The sequence below is a fragment of the Argopecten irradians genome, chromosome 2 (genome assembly GCF_041381155.1).
Source record: "Argopecten irradians isolate NY chromosome 2, Ai_NY, whole genome shotgun sequence".
Lineage (NCBI taxonomy): Eukaryota > Metazoa > Mollusca > Bivalvia > Pectinida > Pectinidae > Argopecten > Argopecten irradians.
Genome location: NC_091135.1, coordinates 25,777,386 through 25,790,857, shown reverse-complemented (window position 1 = coordinate 25,790,857; position 13,472 = coordinate 25,777,386).

The following is a 13,472-nucleotide window of genomic DNA, read 5'->3' as shown; positions in this document are numbered from 1 at the left end:
TAAATAATTAAATGAGTGTTATTCGAAATACTGCCCCGGAACAATGTGCAACAGCGTGCCCGAGGCTTGTCGAGGGTTTTTATAGCATTTTGTGATCCCGAGGGTAGAATATCCCTATCCTTCATATCCACTTATGAAAGAGTATTTTTCTTTCATACCTCGACGTTTTATTGCTATTTTACAACTATAATATCCCGACATTTCGAAATAAATTCGAAGAAATCAACGGCTGAAAGTCAATTTTTCATACATGAAAAATAACGTGATATTTTCAACAAAAATTCCGTTGTTTGCATCTTTTATAGTAAAACCAGTCAAGTTTGAGAAAAAATATATTTAAAAAAAAATTTACCGAGGAAATAGAAATTTTGTTCACGAGGCTTTATTGCATGGGTAGTTATGCAATACAGCCTACAACGGCATGAGTGTATTGCCCTAGACCAGCCAGTATTACAGTAGGTATGGAAGAAAACGAATATACATACCTACTACATTGTATACGTTTCGTCTAAAGGCGATACTATTACCTTTCAAGAAGTCTATAGAGCTACAATATTTCAGCTACTTATCATAATACTGTCTCACTGAGGGATGCCGTCAACGACACCGAACAGCACACACCATCAGGTCACATACTAACCCATAGGCAGGGGCAAAATCTACCACATGTATAGACTTAGATGGACAGGACCAAGAGCGTACTTCACAGGGCTGAATACTCAACTCATGGGCAAAAGTGAGGCGGCGCCAAGGAAGAAGAATAGACAAGTTTGCTTTCCTTTAAAAAGGGAAAGCAATACGTTGACCCATGGTAGTTTTTATGAAGATTGATCGAAATGGTTTTATGTCATTTAAGTTCGCCTCTACAAAAGAAATATAATAAATAAATGTTTTCCATCAATACCATTTATGAATGGTATACACACTAAATATATAACAGCATTTATGCAGATCAAGTATATTAATACATTGAGCAAGTGATTATACGGTACAAAAAGACAAAATTTGCTCAATGTATTAATATACTTGATCTGCATAAATGCTGTTATATATTTAGTGTGTATACCATTCATAAATGGCAAATCTTAAAACACATTGTGACTGATAATATTAGAAAAAAAAGCTAGCTATATGATATGAAATCAAATGGAAAAAAATGCGTTATAAACACTGATATGCAATGCAATAAAAAGTTGACATTTGGAAGACACTTCATACCAGATAGTAAACATTCCGGTGTAACTGTAAACAATGTACAGAGTAAATTTGAAATTTTATACATATTGTTATCATTCTCCATTGTAAGCCAAAAAATCAATGCCTGAAGACATGAAAACTGTAGTAAATTCTAACTGCCAAATGCAACATGCTGACTGATATCTAGGTCCTTTTTTTAATTCACTTGTTTAAGAACATTAAAATCTTTTTATACATATATCTCACCAATTGTTAAAGCAGAACTAATATGACGATAAATTGTTTTGAAGTATCTTTCTAGAAAAGGAGTCATGAGCATCACTCCTATTCCAGGACTGAACCTTTTGGTGACATCGTAACATGTTGATGCGGCTGCTCCTGTTGCGTCCGCAACTGTAAGGGGAAACTTTGATTTATTCCCTGTACTGGGTGTCTTAATTTCTCCAACCTCTAGTACATATTTTCATCATCTGTAAAAATCATGTATAACAGTCTTTATTGATAGTGTTGCAACACATATAATTAACATTTAACACACATATTATGCATTATTTCTTTTTTCTTTCACCATTGTACTCTATTGTAACACATTATTTCATTATTCACTATTCACATCACTTATAATTGCATTATTTCTCAAACTTCTTACACCATTGCACTATATTGTAACACATTATATCAGTATTCACATAATTTTCGAAATATCTACCTTACATGTCAAGGGTACATGGAAATACTTATCTTCATCATTTTGATAATTAGATCTTAAACGACTACAATTCTCTATAGATTTTAGAGAAGGATAATGTTTTGTTCATTGATAGCAAGAAGGTATAAATCATCAATACTCTTAAAACGGCTTAAGGCCACATAATCCATGCTTAGTTCAAATACCTCATTTCCAATTGATATAGCAGTTTTCTGCTCATATCAGGATCATCAAATTTAACATTATGCTATATTAATATCACCATTAGGTTCATTCATTTGACTTAATTCAACATATTCCATAACCCCATTTACGAGCCGATATCTGGTATAAGATGTTTCTATAATAAACATAACTTAAGAACATAAGGGGAAAAAGTAGTGTTTTTTACACATTCCTTTAGCCTCACGATTTTCTGAGTGAAATACATTTTCATCAATAAAATCATGTTTTTATACCTTGTAATTTGTATTGCCTTCCTACCTATTAGCAAACTTTGACCTTCACTGTTCACTGTTTGCCTATAATATCTGTGAAAAGAGTCCACACAAAGTATTTAAGTCAACACAGAGTCCAACAATTCTGCTTGGTATTTTATAAAGGTCTGGCTGCAGTCTGGGCCTTACCTGTAGATATGTGGCAATTTGATACCTGTGACAACTAACAGTTGATAAAACACTGCTAATTGATGATTTAAATGTTTCCACAGCCGATATCAGCGCTGAAGGGCATGGAGATCACCTAAGATTAAGACTGTGACTTCTATGCTATCAAATGGGTTTCTAGCAGTGTCATATTGCTTTACTTTATTACATACATATATATATCTTTCATATATTTGCAAACTGTTTATCTTCTACCGCTCGGAACTTGTTACTTTTGTTTCAGACCAGCCGCGAGAAATTCCGAATATAATACACATGCATACTAGCAAAATCTTACAAGGCTTCCGCTATCTCGTGCTGATACATGTAAGGCATGGATCCTTAAGGGTCCACGCATAAAGATAAGCTCCTTAATTTCGTAAGCTTTTATGATCACACGATGGGGAAAATAAGTAAGATTTTTAGCGTTTTTTTGCTTGATTAATTAACGTCTTACTAACAGCTAGGGTTATGTAAGGACCGCCTCCCGTTAATGTGGTGTGTAGTGTGTATGAAGTGCGTGGTGCTTGTTTTGGGAGACTGCGGTACATTCGTGTTGTGTCTTCTTGTCTAGCGGAACTCTTGCCCTTTTATAGTGCAATAACATTGAAACATGCCGCTGAAGACAACAAGTATACTGACAACGGGTGAATAAGTCATCCCACTCCCTTAATGCTGAGCGCTAAGCAGGAGCAGAAAATACCACTTTTATAGACTCGGCCAGGGGACAGAACCCGAACTTACCTCACAGGGGCGAGCGCTCAATAGAAGTCTAACAAAGAGGCGGTGTCAAGAGAGCAGTTAAGAAGAAGAAAGTTAGTAAGGACGAAGACAACATATATGATCCTCAATCTGATAGCCTTTACGATCATGCAATAGGGACAGATTGTGCAATTCTACCAGGGCAAAATTATAACGCCCTTAGTGCAGCACAAATGAATTGTCGAGGGAGACGTTATGAAGAAGAGTGTCGGCGAGGAAGACGAGAAAAGATCGGATATAAAACGTTAATCGCCTTTTCCAATTATGCAATTGGGACAGCAGGCACAATTTTAATGCTTAACATGCTTTAGCATAAGTCATGTTAGGTTGTAATGGAGCAGTGTGGTATAACCAAACATCGCTCCTCATCTTCAAGTATGAAACATCATTTTACTGTAAAGAGAAGCTGTGAATCATTTGTAGTCATAACAAGAAAACTATCAATCTGATTTAGAGTATTTACCCCCCATTCTCGCCTATCCGACTCATCAATCAGGCCGAATCAACACCCAGATTTGTTCTGTCTACCGCCAACGAAGTTCTTACGCTACCTGGCAGACATCCAAAGCAGGAGTAGGTAAACCGAACGCACTTGCACGAGCCAGCCACGCGACCTCACCAGACCAGACACGCGACTTTAAATGGTGGACTAAACATAGGTCTTGTGTCTGAATTTTAGGTCCTTGGCCCTGACCGTTATATAAGACTGTATAACTAAGGGTATCTTCATCAACGTCTCCCAGACGGAAAGAACAAACGATCACGTGAAATAGCTATTCATAAATTTATTAGAATTTCCGCTGATAATAATGACGTGAAAAACGACTGCAAGTTTCTGATATTGGGGGGCGTGAGAGGTTTGTAACTAAACCAATGAAAAGCTATCATCAATATGGTGTGATACATTTTACGTATGGCGTGGTTTTACGGGGACTTTGGTGTCTCTATAATAACGGGCGTGGTTCTTCATGTTGTTCATATACAACTTAAAGATATGATTAAAACTGATACATACATAACTGAAGCTTATGAAGTATACAATGATGAAAAATAGTAACCGACTCATAAAACTTTTAAAAAAAATGTTTGTGGGCTGAGGAAAGTCGAAATGCTCTGAAAGACCATGTATGTAGTACTAGGTATGGCTAATGTCTAAAACAACTTTAGGTCTCACGCTCAAATCGAAAGGTGGTGGTAGAAAAGCAGGCATTTTGATTGATCACCACACCATTCCAACTTCTATCTACTAATTTATTACATAAAACGTAGGTTTTCTATGCACATTATGTTTTTTTTAGGAAGTAAAGGTCCGGTAAAGTGTTGTAAACACGCTTGATTTTTGTGTTTGTTTGATTAATTAACGTCCTATTAACAGCTATGGTCATGTAAGGACGGCCTCCCATGTATGCGGTGTGTTGCGTGTATGTTGTGCGAGGTGCGTGTTTTGGGAGACTGCGGTATATTCATGTTATGTCTTCTTGTATAGTGGAATTTTTGCCCTTTTTATAGTGCTATATCACTGAAGCATGCCGCCGAAGACACCAAGCAACACACCCCACCCGGTCACATTATACTGACAACGGGCGAACCAGTCGTCCCACTCCCTGTATGCTGAGCGCTAAGCAGGAGTAGAAACTACCACTTTTATAGACTTTGGTCTGTCTCGGCCAGGGGACAGAACCCAGAGCCTTCCTCACAGGGGCGAACGCTCAACTCAAGGCCAAAAGTGAGGCGGTGCCAAGGGAGGCATTAGGAAACATAAAGTCAGTTAGGAAGAATAGAAAAGATAAGATCCTAAATTTAGTCGCCTTTTACGATCATGCAATAGGGGCAGCAGGTACAATTCTAACGCACTACCTGCAGGGCAGGTAAACACGCTTGAATTAATTATGACAAATGTAGAAGATATATTATGTCATTATACGCTTAATATGAAAAAAAACAATATAAAAAAATTCAGCCAATGCCGGTCATCCTTTTTCAAGTTATTTATTTTGGATACAAAAAGTTGACGTAAAGTACGAATAATTTTTGTTGTTTATCTGTTGATCCCAAATTCTAAGACAATCTGTATTATCTCACAATCGTACACGGTTTGCAATTTCAATGCAATCAGTTTATCAAGTAGATGGATAATAATGCCGAAAAGAAAACAGATGAAGACAAATACTATATTAAGTCCCAATCACTTTCTTCGGCAGGGTCATACGTCCCCTGCCGCCAATTACATTTTCTAATCGATGGCAAATTATGATTATTGCTTAAACAGGCTATCATTGTAAAAAGTTTGAACAAATTCCGTTGATGTGTCCTCAAGTTATCGTCTGGAAACTAATATTTTGTGAATTTATGTTTAGTCGCAGTGAGCTTTGTAGTTGATCTTTTGACCCCATATTCAATCCCAAGTTCTATATTTCATATGCTATCGTATAAAGTTTGAACAATTTCCATTGACGTGTTCTCAAGTTATCGTCTGGAGACTAATATTTTGTGAATTTATGTTTAGTAACAGTGACCTTTGTAGTTGCCTTGTTGACCCCAAATTCAATTCTAAGCTGTATTTTCTCATATGCTACCATTTTGTGAAGTTTTATCAAAATCCGTTGATGTTTTCTCAAGTTATCGTTTGGAAACTAACATTTCTATGGAACAATCTATTTTAGTAGCAGTGACCTTTGTGGTTGACCTTTTGACCCCAAATTCAATCCAAAGCTATAGTATCTCCTATGTTACCTTTATATGAAGTTTGAACAAATTCCTTTGATGTGTTCTCAAATTATCGTCTGAAAATTAAAGTTTGTAAAACAATCTATGTTTAGTAACAGTGGCTATTGTAGTTGACATGCTGACCCCAAATTCAATCCCAAGCTGTATTCTCTCGTATACTACCATTGTGTGAAGTTTGATCAAACCCCATCAATTTGTTCTCATCTGGAAAGCAAATCTGGACAGACAGGCGTACAGACAGATGGGAATATAGTCTTCTCCGGTTTCACCGGCAGGGGTCTAATAAGGACAATTGGTAAATGTAAAACATAATTTGACACTTTTCACCATGATCTTTGATCTATTAAAACGAAATGTGTTACTCATAATTGGTATTTTATCCCCATTCAAATAACATTTTTCCGCACATAAATTGTAGTGCACTTAAAGACCGCCGACAGAGCATAAATGATACCCAACATTTGAACAATAATTGATGTTTTATCGTGTATATATATGTCTAATTAACACAAATAATAATTTAAAATAATTTCGATTTTGTTTTCGGTGCATGCGCAAACAGTACTACATTCCATATAAGACATAGTAACACGGCTTTGTTTGGGATGCAATTAATTATTTTAATATATTCATCTTGAAGTAAAATTAGAAGCTCAAAACATTTCAATGGTGGTAATTGTGTAAAGTAACTAACTTTAGTGACCGAAGAAAATACATAATCGCCTGCTCTTGTTTTTGATGGAATAAATAACCATTTGTCAGTGGTAGAGCATCTTTAACAGCTTTAACCCTTAAGGTCTCCATGAGGTCAGCCAGCCAATATTTTATATGCCGTTAAATCAACCAGAATGATAATAATTGTAACAAGATACGCATAGTTGCTAACAGGAAGGTCGCTGGTCTCAACAGGCGTCCTTAATTGGCCCTAACTGTAAATATGACGCAATGCCTAACCAATCAAGATGGTTTAAGGACACTACCCCGGGAAATTCCGTATTGACGTCAAAATAGAAATACAAATTGTATTAACTCTGTGTTTCTAAAAAATCAAAACACCAAGTTGATATCAAAACTATTTAATAGAGCATTATGGAAAATCGGAACAAATATTGAACTTCTTATGAAGAGAAACATATTATTTTCCCCAGTTTAATTGGTTAATATAAAGCCAGAAAATCTCAGAAAACATGTTTGAATAAGACAGAAGACATACTATTTTTTCAAAGTAATTTTTTTCAGTGAAAATTTTACTGAATATTTTTTTCATTATGCATGGGAAGATATTCATAACAGCCTTTGTTGAAATCATGTTTTATTGCAACTAACTTCGCAGGTAAATGCGACAATGAATACCCAGTAAAATATAAGTTACAACAATGTTTGATTGCAATTAATTTCGCAGGTAAATGCGACAATGAATGCCCAGTGAATTATAAGTTACAACAGTATATACTTTATCGATAATTTAATTAAGTTAACATTTTCAATAAACACGAGGGATGAAAACATTCGGCTTTTCCCACAAATATCGGACACAGTCTAGTTTATCCACTTTGTCTTAAGTATAGTGGGTTGCGTGCGACATAAAACATCAGTATGACCGAAAACAAGATAAGTTATATAATATGTGGCCGTCTAGACGAGCGTATATTTTTATCACCTACAGACCACCCCCTTATACCTCCAGCCGGTGGCAGAATTTGGAAAACACATAAACCGTTTAACATTCCCAGCAGCAATCAGGCCTGGTTTAAATATGTTACCACACAGACAAACTAATATGACAGTTAGAGAAAACGCAATTTCATTAGGTGTTAAAACCGTCTTAGCATTGACTTTTTAAACGCAATTTTATTTCCGAACACTGGAGCTGTCAATGTTTTGTGAAATAAAACACGGAAATAAAAGCGGAAGAATGTTTTTGATGTAAGTGTAGGCACTGTGTTCTAACTCTTCATGCTGGGTTTGCACGTCATAGCGAGAGAACGAGTTACTACGTATTCGGTCAGTCAGTACATTTATGAATGCAGTAAGTTGTATTTACGATTTTACAGTCATAAACATATACTGCTTATCAGCAAGACTGCAATAACATTTCCTTTGTTGATGTTTTTCATTTATAAACCTATTTTACCCACCATGTAGCAGTAGTTACCTGAACAGCCTTTTCAGTGTTAATAGTTCCTGGTGTATTCATATAACGTTGGTTTTGATGATTGGGCTTAGCGTCCTCTTAAGGTCACTTTAAGACGGCCTTTCCTGTACGAAATATGTTGTTAGTGTGAATGTATGTCAAGTGTGGTTTGGGAGGCGGCAGTATATTGGTATTGTTTCTAATTCTAGAAATGGGGCTATTGCCCTTTTTATGGTAAATATGACAAACTGACCGACCCTGTGCTATATCTCATGAAAGCATTCCGCTAAAGACGCCAAACAGCACACCATACACAGCTACACTACACAGTCGGACCTGTCCAGTCAATCCAGACATCTTTCTCTCTTTGCATTTTCGTTTCACCTTAAAATCAAATGGAAATTTAAGCATTGAACTGCATTCAGTTGGCAATTATGTGAGTATGAATGCCAACTGAATAGCGGCAAATTCAACAAGAAGAGCTATCGCGTTTTATTAAATTTGCCGCTGTCCAGTTGGACAGACACTCCCTTAGCTGTCAACTGAATGCTGTTCAGTGCTTAAATAAGTGCCTTATCTATTCTTGGTACATGATGTGGCAACGTATAACCTTTAAATAAACTCGAGGATATTGATCAGCATACTGACGTGCTCTTAGTTTTATTCAAAATCTTCATTAGAACTAACGGAAGTGCTATCTCCATGTTAAAAGATAATTAAAGGTGATATAGTGCAGACACATTAAATGTGAAATCCAGTTAAGCTTGCTGATCGTTTTGAAAAGTGTTCAAACTCTTATCTGTCTTTGTTGTAAGCCTCAATTGCAAGAAACTTGCTAATTGTTCCACCACAGACATGCATCAGATCCATTTGGATGATACGTCATGTTCAAATATAATTATTCACACTTTCAAATATACTTATTCAGTGCAAATTGCTTCATTATGTTTTATAAAATACCAATCTGCATTTGGAAATTCAAATGGATTTTTAATCTCTTAAATTACTTTTGGAATTCACGAATATGCTTTTGCCCTTTTTATAATGTACCTCGGGTACTCTATCTGATTTATCGCATACTTGCGGAAATGTACTTTAGAATGAAAGAATGAATGTAGGAATTCACTTGAAATTTTAATATTTCACTTCACTCCATGAATCTTGCAGGCAATAAAATAAGAACTATAGTCTACATATTAGGCATGACCCTGGCTACTAATAGGACATTATTTCAATCAAACAAACTGCACAATAGGTTAGCCACCCTGCAGTTAGGGCGTTAGAGTTGTACCTGATGCATCTCTTGCATCATATCTCAAAAAGCGACTTAATTTTAGATATTATGTTTTCCCTTTTTCCTTACTTCCTTTATTCTCCCAAACGTCTCCCAAGACACGACCTTTGATTGATCTCTCGCCCCTGTGAGGAAGGCTCTAGGTTCTGCTACTGGCCAAGATACACAATAGTCTGTATGAGTGGCAGTTTCTGCTCTGCTAAACACTCAGCATTAAGGGATTGGAACGACTGGTTTGCGTGTTGTCAACTTGTCAGTATAAGGTGAACGACTGAGATGTGTTGCTTGGTGTCCTCGGCTGCATGCTTCAGTGATATACAAAACAGATAAAGGACAAGAATTCCACTATACAAGATGAAAAACAGTTGCATAATTATCAAATGTAAGTCCTAAACGAAGTCAATTTTTGAGAACAAAACAAAATATAACATGATAATCGATCTTTTTAAACAATAGAACATCTAAGACAAGGAAGACCTATGGAAGAGACAACTAACTACTCTATTTCAAAGGAAATAAAATCTGATTGTTCAAATATTTTATTGTTGAATCGTAAAACTAGTAGCTAATATCTTCGGAGTCAGTAGAAGTATACAGGGAAATGCATATTTTATATTTCATGATTTGATCCACAAAATGTGTCAATATCGCAATACATGTACTGTAATAGCGTAGGTGCTTGCCTCCTAGACATCAATCGAGTCATCCAAGGACTTGAGCAAGCTACCCACCTCATCCCGCTGGGGCAATTGAACGTCTGGTCTACCGCAAAGTAAAGAGACTCTTGTCACTCTCCCACGGTTTTAACAATTAGTCTAAGAGTACAATTTACGGAATGCGGAATGTTTTGTACTGAATTAGACATGTTCTACATACAAAATAATTTTCATTGTGACAATACATTGTATTTATTATAATAGTATGTGCTCATTACTTTATAAAATAGTATATGCTCATAAGAGTTAGTCCAGTAAGTAGATCTAGGTCTAGGTACTATGTTCGAGACAGGCGATGTAGTCTTTGGATTATAAACGGAATGTAGCGACTAAACGTTATCCAATAAACCAAGCCAATATAGAATAAACATACCAAAGTGAAGTCTATGATGGTTTAGTTTGATTTCAGGGTCATCTAAGGACAGCCTCCCGTGTATATGGTGTCTTGCGTATATGTAGTGTGCTGTGCGTGATTTTGGAGATTGTGGTATATTCGTGTTGTGTCTTCTCGTAAGTGGAGCTTTTGCCCTTTTTGTAGTGCTTTCTCACAGAAACATGCCATCGAATACACCGAAAAATACGCCCCACCCGTCACATTGCACTATCAATGAACTAACCAGTCGTCCCACTCCTTTATGAAGAGCGCTAAGTAGGAGCAGAAGCTAGCACTTCCATAAACCTTGGTGTGTCTTGTCAAAGGGACAGAACCCATAACCTCTTGACATGGATGTTGAACTGGAGGCCAAAAATAAGAAAAAAATCAGTTTAAAAGAATAGACAAAGATAAGATTCTAAATTTTGTTACCTTTTACGAGCACGCTGCAGCATAGTAACCTATTTGCAGTACGGTAGAACGTACCGTATAGCTGGATATTTTCGCGATTTCGAAGGATATTACTATGATTGCAAAAGTTTGATCCACAGATTATTAAGAAATATTTTAATCGTAGATACCCTTAAAGCCAGATCGCGAAAGTTTAAAACCGTTAAAATTTGATTTTTTTCGTTTTTAGTTCAATTGCAAAAAAATACCCCCGCAAATAACCGGCTAGAATACGGTAATATCTATTACCTAGACTAAGTTTTTAATTCACATTCCTTGCAATAGGGTCAGCAGGTACAATTTTAACGTGTAAGGAATTCATAAATGAAATAACAGAATTTATCAAAGTATTTAAGAGTTTATTCTTCTATGTGGGAAAATCCAAGAGTATATGCTAAAACATGATACAGAGACATATGTAAGAAATCCAGCATAATGTTTACAGTAACGAATAATCATGTTCTTTGATATTACAACGAGGAAATTATATCAAGGTTAATTTTGTGACTTACAAAATCTAGTTCAATGTATTGTTCAACGTTCAAATCATTAATAGTGTCGGTGATGACAAAATCTTCGTAATTATTATGCTAAGGTAATCAAACGTTTGTTTATGCAAAAAAGTATTTTTAATACTTGATTTGTAAGTTTGTTAACTTATTATATAGTAATCTTTATTACTAGGATTTTAATAGAAAATCATAGACCGTGAATATAGCTATACACAATCAATATTGGCTTTATAAGAAATGTGTCTAATCATGTTAACATCGTATTACAGTTATATGGAAATGTCCGAGGTACGGTGCACTCATTGTCTTATTGACACAACGTACCATTTCCTAGCTTGAAGCGAACGATTTTCCGCCATCAAATTGCAACGGCAACTATGTATGTGACGTAGTTTCCACAGCGTGTGTGAGTAACAGTGAAAAGTACTTAAGGCATCCTCATCACTAACCTGGCACTATGCAAGGAGGTCCACTATGCCCTTTTGTTTTAATAATGAATTCTTACTGTTGTGATTAGGGCACGTTATGATAAGAAGCAAAAAGAAAAAGAAAATTGAAATTCGTTACAATTATTACTGCGGGACTTGTAGAATAAATTAGAGACGGTCAATTTGAATTTCGTCTTTAACATTTTTAAACATAGTTTGGTCTTTAACATTTTTTTATCGCTTTCCAATATCCTTAATAGAACATATGTACGATTATCCCCTCGACCTCCAGCATTTAGCACTACATGTATAACAAGAAAGACGCAATATTCAGACGTCATTTCAATATCAAAGGGTGACTTCAAAGCATTACCTTTCTTTGTGAGACAGCCGTGATACATACAAATGATCTCTACCTTGTTTCTGCATTCAAAAACACACTGGTTGCTTAGAGAGTACGCCCCTTTACGAATGTATCTTTCATTAGTGCTGATCCACTATTACCGACATCTTGCCAGATTTTCCCGCCAGAATTATTATCGTCCACAATACATTTTATGAATGAAGATTGATGGGGGATCCGCTAAATTCTGTTAACACTTGATAAGGCGTATCTGACGAAGATAGCTTTGAGTATATCGGCGAAAAACAAATTCGACGTGGGAAATATAAGAACGGTGGGTGATGAATTAAAGGTTTAATATAACTTTATTTATCTTTAGCGTTACCGATGATACATACATTAATATACATAAATTAATAGAGTGCATGCATTTTCAAAAAATCTACTGGTACCGTGGTTGATGAGTATGATGTATAAAATGGTGAGTGACGGTAATGAAATAAAGGGGTTGTTTTGTTTAATATTTTTTACTGTTGAAATCAGCAACATTCTATTCAGCATGTCATGTGATGTAGCATGCAAATCGGGTATGGAATTATACAGTGCAAATCAGGCATGTAATGATGCAATATTTATTTTTGCTACCGATGTATAATGTAAATCAGGCCTTTAAATGGTCAATATCAGATTATTTTTGAAATGTACCCTGTAAATCATATTTACTATATAAGAAAATCGGATGCAGGATAATGAATAACGTCAACCAGGAAATGTATATCTTTTAATGTACATAACAATTCATTCATAACACATTTACATAGCATCACTTTTTGTTTCCATTATAATTTGTTAACACATGTATTCGAAACATTGGAATTCTATCGCATTTATTTCTGATTCTACCACATGACAAATGTGTAAATATAATCTTACATTTGTAGCAATATTTAATATAATGTAACAAATAAAAGCTACAGACACAAGTTATATTACCTTTTCGATTCTTAGTGAGTTTAATGCGATGAACATCCCGTTTTCTATACTGTAAAAACTCCATTCATTAATTAGTACATATCGACTTATAGCTTTAAGATGCTAATACGTACAATTTCCCGTAAACATGTATAAATTACCGTCTGGGAATTTCTCAAGGCTAAAGCTAAAATAGTTTGTCTAGGATTTT